Source organism: Ipomoea nil, unplaced genomic scaffold (assembly GCF_001879475.1).
Source record: "Ipomoea nil cultivar Tokyo-kokei standard unplaced genomic scaffold, Asagao_1.1 scaffold2759, whole genome shotgun sequence".
NCBI classification, from domain to species: Eukaryota; Viridiplantae; Streptophyta; class Magnoliopsida; order Solanales; family Convolvulaceae; genus Ipomoea; species Ipomoea nil.
In genome coordinates, this window is record NW_017619187.1 from 852,151 (window position 1) to 868,678 (window position 16,528).

The window sequence follows — 16,528 nt, forward strand, 5'->3', positions numbered from 1 at the left end:
TTTTTTAGTCAAGTTTAACATGAACTTTAAGGTTTTAGGTTTTATTTTTATTTATTTTTTGTTGATTTCTGATTGCTGGTTTTTTCAGTCATGTTACACTAAGATCCCAAATAGTGAAACTACTAATATTTGTGCTGAGTAAGACTTCAAATGTGACCTACATGAGTTTTAAGGTAATTATTGAAAGAGATCGGTGCTATCTAATCCACACCCCATACGTTGAGTTTTTGGTGTTTTGGCTCAATTTAGCTCTATTACAAAAATAGTTATGGTTTTATTTATTTACTAGTATTTGCACCCGTGCGATGCACGGAATGAATTTGTTGTAATATAGTAAGAATATATGAATCGATATATAATTATTTAAATTAGAACATCAAATATTATATAGTGCAATTAAAGATATGGTTTGCATCGTTTATATATTTTGATGTTATTATTGTTTGAATTTGTGCAAATAATTGCTTAAATTAATAGTTAATGTCTAGATGTACACATACGGTGCTATAACTTTGAAGATTTTATTTATCATTATTTAGTATTTTCATAAATTAGGCAAATGTGCTCGTTCTCTAACAACTCAGTTATAGAAATGAATTGGTATCCTTATTCATTTGTATGGAAGATATATTTTTTTGTCAAGATATATAACAATTTTTTCATTTAAAAAAAAAAAAAACTTAATATCACCGATTATATTTACACATTATTGAAACCTCTTTGTAGACGATATTGGTAGTGACAACGCAATCTTGTTCGTCTAGAGCTAACACCTTCAATCCATCAGGGCGGGTTACTTGGGTTAAAATATATAATGGTAGAATATTACTCAATTAGTTATCCTTTTATATTTTCAGTCAATTAGTGATATCAGATTCATTTTTAGCAAATTATTCTTTTTTATTTTCAGTCAATTAGTCAATTAGAATATCAAATGCAGTGATATTTTTACCTAATTTTCGTTCCATTTTTAATTGATGATGTAGATATTATTATTGAAATATTTCGGTTTCATTTTTAATTTACCTTTACTATTGTTTAAAATATACATTTAATATTTTTTCCTCAAATTTTTAATTTTCATTCCATTTTTAATTAAAATGCAATGATCTGACCATTTATTTTTCTTTTTTTTTAGTGAATTATGGATCATTTTTTATTTGCAGTCAATTATTAATATTCATTTCATTTTATATTTTCAGTCAATTAGTAATATTAGATTCATTTTCAGTCAATTATTGTTTGTACAGTCAATTAGAATATAGATGTAGTGATATTTTTACCTAATTTCCGTAACATTTTAATTTGATGATTTTTAATTTACATTTACTATTTTTTAAAATATGTCTTTACTACTTGATGATGTAAAATATTATTACTGAAATATTTCCTTTCCATTTTTAATTTTCCTTTACTTCTAAAAAAAAAAAAAAAAAAAAAAAAAAAAAAACTCCGGACTTCTCACTACTTGCCCACAGTGATGGGCAATCAATTATGTTCGTAAACATTTTCAAGAACTCCTCTTTCCAAACATTTTCAATGTGAGATTAAAATTATCCCACATCATTCATCTTATTTTTTTCTAATTTTAATTTTAGTTTGTATATTGTTTTGTTTGGATGATGATGATGATGATGATTATTATTATTATTATTATTATTATTATTATTATTATTATTATTATTATTATTATTATTATTATTATTTGATTATTGACGATTTAAAAAAAAGTGAGATTGACAAATTCATCAAAATTTTAACAAATTCGTCATTTTAACAATTTATCTTTAAGCAAAACACCAAAAATGTTATTTAATAACCCAATATATTTGTTCTAAACTGCAAAAAACTAAAACAACACATACATTTTTGATTAATCTTTCCCAACATCCACTAATAATAAATAAATAAATAAATAATAAATATATAAATATTTAAATAATAAATAATGAATAAAAACTACAATAAGAAGACAAAGCTAAGGTTTCTTAAATAAGAACCTTTTGACTTCTCAATACTTGCAACATTGATCGACAAACAATTATGTTTGTACCTCTTATATAAAGGAGCTCAAGAGCACATCTTTTCAAACATTTTCAATGTGGGATCAAAATAATCTCATATCATTTACAAAGGGAGCATGTGGGTCCCCTTTTTCTTATTCTTTTTTTTTTTGTTAATTTTAATTTTATTTTGTATATAGTTTTGTTTGGATTATTATTATTATTATTATTATTATTATTATTATTATTATTATTATTATTATTATTATTATTATTATTATTATTATTATTATTATTATTATTATTATTATTATTATTATTGTTGTTGTTGTTGTTGTTGACTTCTTGTTGTTGTTCTTGTTGTTGTTGTCGTCGTGTGGTTGTAATTTGATTATTTAACAAATTCGCATGTTTAACATTTTATATTTAATCAAAACACCAAAAATATTATTTAATAACTTAGCAATTTGCTCCAAACTGTTGAAAACTAAAACAATACATATACATTTTTGGTTAATATTTCCCAAACCGCCTAATAAATTAAAACAATTTAAAAAAAAAAACTAAAATAAGAAACCACTAAGATAAGGTTCATTAAATAAGAGCCCTTTGACTCGGGCTCAATAGGTTGAGAAAGTTTATATGAACAATATTATATGTAACAAGGTCAATCGAATAGTTATGATGTGGAACTGTGTCCACCTTGCAAGGTGGACACAATTCTATGTTAATAATTACTGAACTATATGTTCATAATTATAAAGCTATATATTCATAATCTTTGAACCTCATATTTATAATTATTGAACTCTATATTCACAATTACAAAACTATATGTTCATAATTACTGAATTATATGTTAATAATTATAAGCTATATATTCATAATTTTTGAACTTCATATTCACAATTATTGAATCTCTATATTCATAATTACATAACTGTATGTTCATAATTATGTTCACAACACTATGTTCATAATTATAGAACTATATATTCATAATTATGAACAATTTTGGAACTGTGTCTACCATGCAAGGTAGACACAATTTCACAGCATAATTTGCCGGGTCAATAGTACTCAAAAATAAAATAGGAGCCTTTGGACTTCTCAATACTTGCCCACATTGATGGTCAAACAATTATGTTTGTAAGAGGAGCATTGCTCCTATTATATAGAGGAGTTCAAGAGCTCATCTTTCCAAATATTTTCAATGTGGGATCAAAATGATCCAACATCATTTACAAAGGGAATCCGTGGCTCCCTTTTGTCTTCTTCTTTTTAATTTTAATTTTATTTTGTATATCGTTTTGTTTGGATGATGATGCTTATTATTATTATTATTTGATTATTGATCAATTCGCCAAAATTTTAATAAATTCATCATTTTAACATTTTAACATTAATCAAAACACCAAAATATATTATATAATAACTCAGTAATTTGCTCCAAACTGCTAAAAATTAATACAACACATACATTTTGGGTTAATTTTCCACAACCCCACTAATAATAAATAAATAAATAAATAAAAACTAAATTAAGAAGACAAAGTTAAAGCTTCTTAAATAAGAACCTGTTGACTTCTCAATACTTGCCCGCATTGATGGGCAAGCAATTATGTTTATATAAGAGGATCATTGTTCCTCTTATATAGAGGAGCTCTCTCTTTTCAAACATTTTCAATGTAGGATCGAATTTTGATCCCACGTCATTTACAAAGGGAGCCGGTGGCTCGCCTTTGTCTTTTTTTTTTTTTTTTTTTTTTTTTTTTTTTGTTAATTTTAATTTTATTTTGTATATAGTTTTGTTTGGATTATTATTATTATTGTTGTTGTTGTTATTGTAATTTGATTATTTGGCAAATTTGTCAAAATTTTAAGAAATTCGTCTGTTTAACACTTTATATTTAATCAAAACACCAAAAATATTATTTAATAACTTAGCAATTTGCTCCAAACTACTAAAAACTAAAACAACTTATATACATTTTGGGTTAATCTTTCACAAACCCCCTAATAAATTTTTTTTTTTAAAAAAAAACTAAAATAAGAAACCATTAAGATAAGGTTTCTTAAATAAGAGCCTTTTGACACGTTGGGCTTCAATAGGTTTGAGAAAGTTTACATGTAACAGGGTCAATCGAATAGTTATGATGTGGAACCGTGTCCACCTTACACAGTTCTATGTTTATTATTACTGAACTATATGTTCATTATTGTAAAGCTATATATTCATAATTTTTGAACTTCATATTCATAAGTATTGAACTCTATATTCATAATTGCAGAACTCTATGTTCATAGTTACTCAACTATATGTTCATAATTATAAATAAATAAATAAATAAATAAATAAATAAATGAATATATATATATATATATATATATATATATATATATATATATATATATATATATATATATATATATATATATATGCATAATTTTTTAACTTCATATTCACAATTATTGAATCTCTATATTCATAATTACATAACTATATATTCATAATTATGTTCACAACACCATGTTCATAATTATTAATTATTAATTTTTATTGCCTAATACAAATTGTCAATTATAACATATTATTTATGGTAATTATTGTATGCCATGTAATACTAAAGTTGTTAGGTAGAATTTTTATAATTAAGGTATAATATTATTAAATTAAAATTATTAAAAATATATAGATCCACATTAATAAAACCTTATTAATTTTGGATATTAAAACTATATATTTAAATCCATATATTTAGATTAAAGTTGAAGTTATAAATAATTAAGTTTCAATAAGTTGATTTATTCCCTAAATTATATATGAGTAATAATGAATATTTTTCTATATTAGATTATGCTTATATATAATTTACCCGTATTAACGATCACTATATTAGATTAATATATAATTCTTTTAATATATAATATACTATATTATTAAATCTAAACATATTATTAATATTTATTCAATATTATTATGAAAGTATTACAATTATAAATTTTATTATATTTTAAATGCCTTAGCATATCGAAGCAAACATGGTAAGTCAATAACATTATTTCACATTAGAAAAATAATATGTATATATTTTATCATATTAAAAAATATTTTTTTATCCAGTTGACTCATTTGTGAATTTGTTTAAAATAAAAACCGTGTAATATTGGCATAATATTATGTCCATAATTAAGTAGTCTATATTCTGACATATTCTTCTACAATATGTATTAGCATAATTAATTATTCCATAGACTAAATATTTTTAAACCATTTAACTCATTAAGAATTATCCAGTATTACATACTTATAATTAAAATATTCATTGCCATATTTTAAATATTTTTGATTCAATTGACTCATTAATGAATTGGTTCCAAAAATTCCATTTCATATTACCATGATAATATGTCCATAATTAAATAGAATATATTGTGCATTATTCTTCTCCATTTTGTATTACCATAATTAATTATTTCAGAGTGTAATTATTTTTTACTCAACTGACTCATTTAAAATTATCCGGTGCTACACACTTATAATTAAAATAGCTATTACCATATTAAAAATATTTTTTTATTAAATTGACTCATTTATGAATTGGATAAAAAAATTCCGCGTAATATTAGCGTATATCAATTTTCAAAATTAATTAGTCTATATTCTATCATATTCTTCTACAATGTCTATTAGTATAATTAATTATTCAATAATCTTAATATTTTTTTATTCAATTGAGTACTTTTAAATTATCCGAAACTACATACTTATAATTAGAATATATATTACCTAAATTAAAATCATTTTTTATTCAATCCTAGTACATACTTCAAAATCTCAATATCTCATTGCCTACATATTTATTTGTATATCGGTAAAATTACAAAAGTGCTAGTACGTACTTCTTCCCATATATATATAATGGATGATATTATAGAAATGTCTCTAAGTTTTGAGGGGAAAATTTGGCTAGGAGGATTTACTTTTAACTATATATAGATATAAATTTTTATTGCCTAATAGAATTTGTCAATTATTAAAGATTGTTTATGGTAATTATTATATGACATTTAATACTAACAATATTAGGTAAAATTTTTATAATTATAGTATAATATTATTAAATCAAAATTATTAAAAATAATGTATTCATAATATAAAAATAAATTATATTTGTCTTAATAATCTTTTTTAATGCTGCTGACTTTATTATATTGTATTAATATAAATTTATAATAATAAATTATTAATATAAATTTACAATTATAAATTTGTATAAGGAAAACATATAAACTTCTGGTAAAAAAAATAAAAATCTCTCCTTTACCTAAATTAAAATATTTTTTTATTCAATTCCTAGTACGTACTTCATTCTCAATATCTCATTGCCTACATCTTTAGATGATATTATAGAAATGTCTCTAAGTTTTGGGGGAAAAATTTGGCTAGAAGGATTTACTTTTAACTATATATAGATATAGATTTTTATTGCCTACACTTCATCCGTCCCTCTCTAAACTTTTTCCACTTGATGAGCAACGAACTCTATTGCTTCTCGATCAATCTTTCTAGATCTGTATCTTCTCTACAAAAAATAAACAAAAAAAAAAAGAATATATCAACATTTTTATTACAAACCACTTTTCTTATTTAAATATCGGAAAATCCAAAACAAAACAAAACAAAACCCAAAAAGAAAAAAAAAAACTAAGATAATGAAAACCTTTTTATTCAATTCCTAGTACGTACTTCATTCTCAATATCTCATTGCCTACATCTTTAGATGATATTATAGAAATGTCTCTAAGTTTTGGGGGAAAAATTTGGCTAGAAGGATTTACTTTTAACTATATATAGATATAGATTTTTATTGCCTACACTTCATCCGTCCCTCTCTAAACTTTTTCCACTTGATGAGCAACGAACTCTATTGTTTCTCGATCAATCTTTCTAGATCTGTATCTTCTCCACAAAAAATAAACAAAAAAAAAAAAAGAATATATCAACATTTTTATTACAAACCACTTTTCTTATTTAAATATCGGAAAATCCAAAACAAAACAAAACAAAACCCAAAAAGAAAAAAAAAAAACTAAGATAATGAAAACCTCACCCGTGCAAATCACGTATCAGCCTCAACTATGGAAGATCACAGGATGATTAACAAAAGTCAATGAAATGATGGAGAAGATACGGGGTGGAGAAGCCTTACCGATGTAGAGAAGGAAATTATGGGAAGGCTAGGAATTATAAATTTGTATTTATAAGTAGAAAATACAAATTCAAAAGGAAAGTATAATAATTTATTTATTTAAGGTATTATTATTATTATTATTACTAGTATTTGCGCCCGTGCGATGCACGGAATAGATTTGTTGTAATATATTAAGAATATTTTGATCGATATATAATTATTTAAATTAGAACATCAAATATTATATAATTCAATTGAATATACGGGTTGGATCATTTATGTGTTTTTATATTATCATTGTATGAATTTAAGCAAATAATTGCTCAAATTAATAGCTAATATGTAGATGTATGCATGTAGTGTTATAACTTTGGAGATTTTTTATTTTTTATTTTTATCATTGTTTAGTATTTTTTTTTATAAATTATACAAATGTGTTCGTTCTCTAGCAACCCAGTTATATGAATGAATTGTTATCTTAATTCATTTGTATGGAGGATATTTTTTTTTGTCTATACATATAACAATTTTGTCATTTAAAAAATATAATATCAACGATTTTATTTACACATTGTTGAAACCTCTTTGTAGACGACATTGGTAGTAGCAACACAATCTTGTCCATCATCGTCTAGAGCTAACACCTTCAATTGATCAGGATGGGTGACTCGGTGAAAATATATAATGGTATAATATTAGTCAATTAGCGATCCTTTTATATTTTAAATAAATTAGTAATATCATATTCATTTTCAGTCAATTATTCTTTTGTATTTTTAATCAATTAGAATATTACATGGAGTGATATTTTTACCTAATTTGTGTTCCATTTTTAATTGAGGATGTATAATATTATTATTGAAATATTTCTGTTCCATTTGTAATTTACCTTTACTATTGTTTAAAATATGCACTTACTATTTATGATGTAGAATATTATTATTGAAATATTGGCGTTCAATTTTAGTTTCCCTTCCATTTTAATTAAAATGCAATGATCTAACCTTTTATTTTTTTCATATTAGTCAATTATGAATAATTTTTTTATTTGCAGTCAATTATTAATATTCATTTCCTTTTAAATTTTCAATCCATTAGTAATATCGTATTTATTTTCATCCAATTACTTCTCTTTTATTTTTAGTCAATTAATCAATTAGCGAACTAAAATATCAAATGCAATGATATTTTTACTAAATTTTCATTTCATTTTTAATTGATAGTTTAGAATATTGTTATTGAAATATTTCCATTTCATTTTTAATTTTCGCTACATTTTTAATTTACCTTTAATATTGTTTAAAATATGGCTTTAGTATTGATGATGTAGAATATTATTATTGAAGTATTTTCTTTTCATTTTTAATTTACCTTTACTTGATAGTGTAGAATATTATTATTGAAATATTTCCATTCTATTGTTTAAAATTGTGTAAAATTTATGACATACTTGTGATTTGATGTATTATACTGTGTAATATATTGTGAAAAAATAAAATGCAATGATCTGACCATTTTTTTTTTCTGTTTTAGTTAATTATGAATATTTTCTTATTTTCAAACAATTGTTAATATTTATTTCCTTTTTCAATTAACCTAATGTTTGTTGCCAAGCACCTTGTGCTCAGATGGTATGTAGTGACCTCTCTTATGTGAAAAGTCATGAGATCAAGCCTTAATGAAGTTGTTGGTTGAGAAAATATGTTTGAATAGATATTTATTTATTTACCTAATTTCCATTCCATTTTTAATTGATAATATAGAATATTATTGTGAAATATTTTTGTTCTTTTTTTTTTTTCATCCTTTTTTTTTTTAAATTTACCTTTACTATTTACTATTGTTTGGGCGATAAATCAAGTAAATAGAATTTTGTTTTTAATTATATTATAGATTTTTTTCTTTTTCTATTGTTTGGGTGTGAAAGTAAGGAAGAAGGATTTTCTTTTTAATAATGGTATAGATTGAGAATTTTTTTTATATTTTCCTATTTAACGGAGTATTATTAGTATTGATCAGTGACTTTCGTTTCTTTTTCTATTTTTAGTGAATTAAGGATCCTTTTATATTTTTCTATTTTAATGCTAACTTTTAATTTTACTGATTATTATTAGTATTAATTATTCAGTGAATTCCATTTCATTTTCTATTTTTCGTAAATTATGAATCTTTTTTTTTTTAATTTTTTTTGTAGGATTGTTTTTACTGTTATTTTTATTATGACCCCTTTTTTAAAAAAAAAATCTTTCATTTTCATTGAATTAAGAATCCTTTTTTATTTTCAATTTTACTGATTATTATTAGTATTAATCAGTAAATTTCGTTTATTTTTCCATTTTTAGTGAAGTAATGATCTTTTTTTTTCTTCATATTTTACTGCTAATTTTCTGACTGATTATTATTACTATTAATTAATCAGTGAATTCCATTTCCTTTTCCATTTCTCGGTGAATTAAGAAACTTTTTTTATTATTCTAATTTTTGGTATAATTTTTTTTTTTACTATTATCCTTATTATGACCTTTTTTTTTCACACTCTTACGTTTCTTTTTTCATTTTTATTGAATTAAGACACATTTTTTATTTTCCTATTTTACCAATTATTATTAGTCATAATCAGTAAATTCCGTTTATATTTCATTTTTAGTGAATTAAGGATCTTTTTTTACTGATTATTGTTAGTTTTAATTAATTAGTGAATCTCGTTTCCTTTTCTATTTTTTGTGAATTAAGGATTTTTTTTTTCTATTTTACTACTAACTTTTTTACTAATTATTATTAGTATTATTAATTGGTAATTTTTTTTTTTTATTGTTTGGGCGGGTAAGTAAGAAATGGGGGTTTTGTTTTTAAGAATAATATAGAATTTTAGTGAGTTAAGGATCCTTTTTATAGAATTCTCTTTCAATATTTAAATACATTAGCATAGTAATTACACGAAAGAAGGAAAGAAAAATTATTAGAATAATAGTATTTTCACCCGTTCGATGCACAGAATGGATTTGTTGTAATATATTAAGAATATTTGGATCAATATATAATTATTTAAATTATAACATCAAATATTATATAGTGCAATTGAACATATGGTTTGGATTATTTATGTGTTTTGATGTTATCATTGCTTAAATTTGAGCAAATGATTGCTCAAATTAATAGCTAATGTGTAGATGTACGCATGCGGTGCTGTAATTTTGGAGATTTTATTTATCATTGTTTAGTATTTTTTTTTTTTTTATAAATTAGTCAAATGTGCTCATTCTCAAGCAACTCAGTTATAGGAATGAATTACTATCTTAATTCATTTGTATGGAAGATATATATTTTTTTGTCTAGATATATAGCAAATTTGTCATTTAAAAAAATGTCAACGATTGTATGTACACATTATTGAAACATCTTTCGACATTGGTAGTAGCAACACAATCTTGTCCATCATCGTCTATAGCTAACACCTTCAGTCCATCATGATGGGTGACTCGAGTGAAAATATATAATGGTAGAATATTAGTCAATTAGGGATTTTTTTATATTTTAAGTCAATTTGTAATATCATATTCATTTTCAGCCAATTATTCTTTTTTATTTTTAATCAATTAGTCAATTAGAATATCATATGCAATGATATTTTTACCTAATTTTCGTTCGAGTTTTAATTGATTATGTATAATATTATTATTGAAATATTTCCGTTGCATTTTTAATTTTTTATTATTGTTTAAAATATGCCTTTATTATCTATGATGTAGAATATTATTGTTGAAATATTTCCGTCAAATTTTAGTTTCCATCAATTTTTAATTAAAATGCAATGACCTAACCATTTATTTTTTTCATATTAGTTAATTATAGATCATTTTTTATTTGCAGTCAACTATTAATATTTCATTTCATTTTATATTTTCAGTTAATTAGTAATATCATATTCATTTTCAGCAAATTATTCTTTTTTATTTTCAGTCAATTGGTCAATTAGCCAATTAGAATATCAGATGTAGTGATATTTTACCCAATTTTCGTTCCATTTTTAATTGATGATGTAGAATATTATTATTAAAATATTTCCGTTTCATTTTTAATTTTCATTGCATTTTTAATTTAACTTTATTATTGATTAGAATATGCCTTTATTATTGATGATGTAGAATATTGTTATTTAAATATTTCCTTTTCATTTTTAATTTACGTTTACTTGATGATGTAAAATATTATTATTGAAATATTTATGTTCCATTTTTAAAATTGTGAAAGATTTATGACATAATTATGATTTGATGTACTATATTGTGTAATATTATTGTAAAAAATTAAAATGTAATAATTTGACCATTTTCCTTTTCCATTTTAGTCAATTATGGATCATTTTTTATTTTTAGTCAATTATAAATATTTATTTCCTTTTTCAATTAATCTAATTTATGTTCCTTTTTTCATTTTTAATTTTCAGTCAATTATTAATATTCAGTTATTTTTTCAGTTTACCTAATTTTAACAGATGATGTAGAATATTATTGTGAAATATTTATGTTCTTTTTTCCATTCTTTTTTTAAAATTTACCTTTACTATTTACTATTGTTTGGGTGGGAAATCAAGTAAATAGGATTTTGTTTTTAATTATAGTATAGATTGACTCATTTACGAATTGGTTCAATAAATCATAAATATTACCAATTGTTTGGTCACAAAATAAGCTTTATCTAATTATATCTATATTAAATTATATATATATATATATATATATATATATATATATATATATATATATATATATATATATATTATTTAATAAATTAGAAATTATAAAAATAAAAAATGATTAAATTGTGTAAAGTATATCAGGGAATATTACGGATTATTTGCTTAGAGGAATTACTTACTGAAAAAAAATGTAGTGAATTATTTTATTAAAAGCAGCAAAAAATTGTGTATATAAATTAATAAATTAGTTGTATAAATTAAAAATAAAAAAACAGGAAATACATACTTAAAATTAGATTTCTAACTTATTAATTTTCAGAATTTCGGAATAAATTTGTAATTGTATATAGTAAGGTAAGAATAATTCTTATGCAATATACGATTTGACAACTCAATTAATATTAAGATTCCGTGCAATGAACATGTATATTATCTTGTGTACTCATTTGAACGGTAATTTATTTTTATACAATAATTATGCATAATAAATTAATATTATGCTAATTAATAACTAATAAAATTTATTATTAATTTGACCATTAAAATTAGTCTGGATGGAAAAAAACATATATGAATTGGTTCAATAAATCGTAAATATTACCAATTGTTTGGTTAGAAAATAATCATTATCAAATTAAAACTGATTAATTTGACAAATTGTACTTAAGATAAATATTACAGATTATTTACTTATATAAAACTTTTATTGAATTATTATTTTATAATAAAGAGTGAAAAATTATATATATATATATATATATATATATATATATATATATATATATATATATATATATATATATATACACACGCACTACATTGGTTATTGGTTATATACCATATTATGGATTTACGTCCATATGAGAATATGAAAAGAATAAATGTACAACCTATTTAATACTACGCATTACATAATAAATATCATACCTAATATTACTATACATAATACCATATGTAATTATTATTTTTAATACCATGCATACAATTACCATACATACTTGAACTGGTTATCAATATAGATTTCTTAAATTGATTATAAATCATATTATGATATTACGTCCATATGAAATAATATTAACATACATAAAATTACCATACATACTTGTTAATATTTAGATTTATTAAATTGGTTACAATTCATATTATGGTAAAATAATTCTTATGCAATATACGATTTGGAAACTCAATGAATATTAAGATTCCGTGCAATGAACATATATTCCATCATGTGTACTCATTTGACCAAAAATATGAAGGTTGGTTCAATAAATCGTAAATATTACTAATTGTTTGGTTAGAGAATAATCTTTATCAAATAAAAATTAAAATAATTAAATCTCTATCATATTCATATGCTGTTGCTTTAGGCTTTTGTCAAGGAGCACTACTCATGATCCTCAACACATTGCCATGGCTCCAAATCCTTGTGTTACTCCTATTGGTGCTGGAAGGACCGTCACATCAGGAAAAAAAATATTAATAGTCCAAACTCATTCAATGATGTCCCCTCTCATGCAAATGACCTGCAGATCTAGTTGCTCAGAGTCCACTAATAATCAGATGGTCAGTTTTTTTTTCTATCACTATGAATAGTGCCTTATTTAATCCTGCCCAGAGTCCAATAATAAACAACTTTTAATGGATTGAGATAAGGTATTAGAGAAATACCTTTAAATGGGTTGAGCAAACTCGTCCAGATTGATGATGAAGAAAATGATATATATGATCAATATAATCATAGTTTATATAATATATGTAGATAGATTTTAAATTTCACCAATGGTATATATGATTTTCTATTCTTTATTAAAAAAAAAAAGAGTTGAAAAAGGATACAGAGATTTACCAAAATGTGTAGGTGTAGTGCAACAGCTCTTCTGGATACGCAGAGAATATGGGTCTTGTTCCTCCTCTTCTTGAAGGTCCCTGTTCTCTACACCATTGCTATGCAGTTGCAGAGAATATTCCCTTAGGTTCTTTGTAACTTGGTACTGTTTGTATTGAAGAGAATGTGATGTATATATAGGTGTTTAGATATGATTAAGGGTAACATTTATGGTTTTTATTATATCTTGGTACTGTTTGTATTGAAGAGAATGTGATGTATATATAGGTGTTTAGATATGATTAAGGGTAACATTTATGGTTTTTATTATATTACCAATTACCAATTAAAATTAGAGTTACCATTTTACATTTGCTTACCAAAAAATTATATATAGATACTTAATTTATATTTGAAGAATATATTTACCCAATTTATTTTATATACAGTAATAAGTATGTCTACACATAAATGAATAATATATAATATATAATTTCAATATTTTGATAATTAATTAAATTAAAAAATTAAGATATTATATAAATGCCGCTAAGTTTTGGGGGAAAATTTACATGATTTTTATATTATTATTATTATTATTATAATTATTTTTATTTTATTATGCTTACATTATTTCATAAGATTTTTATTATACTTGAACAATAATATTTTCAATTATATTATAGAATATAATACCATACATAATATTACCAATTATGTAATATAACAATTAATAGATTTTATTTAATTTCCATTTGACATTTACTTACCAAATAAACTTTACTACAAAAGTTTTGGGGGGAAAATTTGTTAGGAGGATTTTACTTTTATATATATATAGATTATTATTAGGGAAAATGGCACTTTTTCTCCCTGTGTTATATACCTATAGCATTTCTCCCCCCTAAATTATTGAAGTGGCTGTTTTTCCCCCTGAAATGTTAAATGGACATATTTACCCTTAAACTAATATTTAATTTATTTTTTTTCTCCAACAAATTATTACAATAATTTGGTTCAAACCAAACAAACACTATAGCAACCAAACCGAAATATTCCAATTACAATTTGGAATCGAAATTCGATATTTAGAGTTTATTAAAATCGTGAACCGGAACGGACGGTTCATGTTCCGAACTGAAAAAATAAAATACATTTATTGTTGAATTTAGACTATTTTAAAATAAAAAATAAGATTTTAAAATAAAGACGGTTCAAAATCGCGAATCGAATCCGGAACCGTCGGTTCACGGTTCAAGATTCAATTTTTTTGATACATAATTTTAATAAATTGACATTTAAATATTGGGTTCTAGATTTGAATTATAACCGAAAACTATTAATTCGATTGCTTTAGTATCCGGTTCAATTCAAACCGGTCTGTGGTCATCCCTACGTATACGCAATAATTTGTTAGAGTAGTAAAATAAATAAAATGTTTACTTTAAGGGTATAAATGTCAATTTAATATATCATGGGGAAAAAGCACCACTTTTAGAATAATTGAGGGGGCTAATGTGCTTACCTAAATGATTGAGGGGGAAAAAGTGCTATAAGTATATAACTCAGGGACAAAAAGTGCCATTTTCCCTTATTATTATTATTATTATTATTATTATTATTATTATTATTATTATTATTATTATTATTATTATTATTATTATTATTATTACATAAATGCCCCTAAGTTTTGGGGAGAAAACTTGCTAGGAGGATTTTACTTATATATATATAGATATAGATATATAGATATAGATATATAGATAGATATATAGATATAGGTTTTGGAATCAACACCCATATAATTAGCATTTAGTTTGTTTTGTTGAGGAAAACTCTTAGATTCAAATATCATATCATTTATTATATTAGTGTAAGTTTGTGAAGCCATAAAATATAAGATGAATTGCATCTTTGCTGACGGTGAAGTGATACAGGTATCTTCAGCATGCATCGAATATTGCCTAACTCAATCTTGGGTTTGAACTTAAGACTTCTCATCCCCATAGATATGAACTTAAGACTTCTCATCCCATCTACTTTGTACATTAATTAATTATTGTTTATCTATGTTAATTAATTCACTCCTTAGTGGACTTTTCCCAACCTTATCACTAATATTGTTATATGTTCTTCTTTTAATTTAATTGATTAGGTACCCTTGACAACCTTGAAGCTTCATTAGAAAACTAGATCCTCCTAATTTTGTGTTTATATATGCTATGCAACTGGCAATAACCTATTGTCCTTTCATATATGTTTAGATTTAAGTATAGCACTTCCCGTGCGATTGGGTGTGTCCCGTGCGATTGTGCGATTAAATCTGAGCTATTGATCCTCCTTAAATCAACGTCCAGGATCAACAAAATTAAAAAACAATGTGGTGGCAATTTGGTAATTTTTGCATCTAGGTCAAATTTAAGGTTCATTGTTTTCTTTCTTAAAGTGCGTGATTTTTTGTGCTTAAGACGCATGATTTTCCTTCTTAAGGTGCGTGGTTTGTGTGCTTAATGTGTGTGGTTTTCCTTCTTAAGGTGCGTGGTTTGTATGCTTAAGGCGCGTGAGTTCTTGAAATTTAAGGTGCGCCATTTTAAAACCTTAGTTGCGTGGCTTGTGTACTTAAGGTGCGTCGGATTAAAGCTTTTGGTGCACGTGGTTTGTGTTTTTAAGGTGCTCTGTATGTGTACTTAAGGTGCATCATTTTAATGCTTAAGGTGCGTCAACCGCATAATCGCACGGGAAGCTATACCCGCACCTGAACCATTCCTTTCAAGTATATATAAAAGTTTATATGGGGGATTTTTTG